A 573-nucleotide genomic window follows, 5' to 3' on the forward strand; every position below is an offset into this window, starting at 1 on the left:
GCCCCTGGGGGTGAGTTTTATTCCAGGTGCAGAATGTATTCCAGGGCCATAGTATTGGGAGTCTCACCAGATTTCATCTGACCAGTAACTCTGGTGATTATTGAGTTTTTGGATTTTGTTCCACATTTTCCCTCCCACTCTATCCAGGATCTCCAGATTTGATCCTTTCCTAAGTGGTTGGCATTGGTAGCCAGGCACCATCTAGTTCTTCTGGTCTCGAGGGCCATCGTGTTCTAGGGGTGATTGCTTCTAAATGCTCCCCCCCCCTTTTTTGTGTGTGCGTTCTTCTTCACTTCCGACACTAGAAGACTGTTAGCTGCATCTTAGATGGCCCCTTGAAAGCTTTTAAGACCCCAGTCACTACTTGCTGAGGCGGTAAATCTTTTTTTTTTTTAATTTTATTTTTAATTTTTTTTAATTATTGTGATTTGGGTGAAGATTTACAGGGAAAATTCACTTTCCATATAGCAGTTTACATATACTTTGTCTCATGGCATTGACCACAGTTTACCACAATGCAACAGCTCTCCTCCCCTTCCTCCCCATAGTTACCTCTTCCCAGTGTCCATCCCT

The sequence above is a fragment of the Orycteropus afer genome, unplaced genomic scaffold (genome assembly GCF_000298275.1).
Source record: "Orycteropus afer afer isolate SDZICR_OR568_19922 unplaced genomic scaffold, OryAfe1.0 scaffold01045, whole genome shotgun sequence".
In the NCBI taxonomy this organism is placed as follows: Eukaryota; Metazoa; Chordata; class Mammalia; order Tubulidentata; family Orycteropodidae; genus Orycteropus; species Orycteropus afer.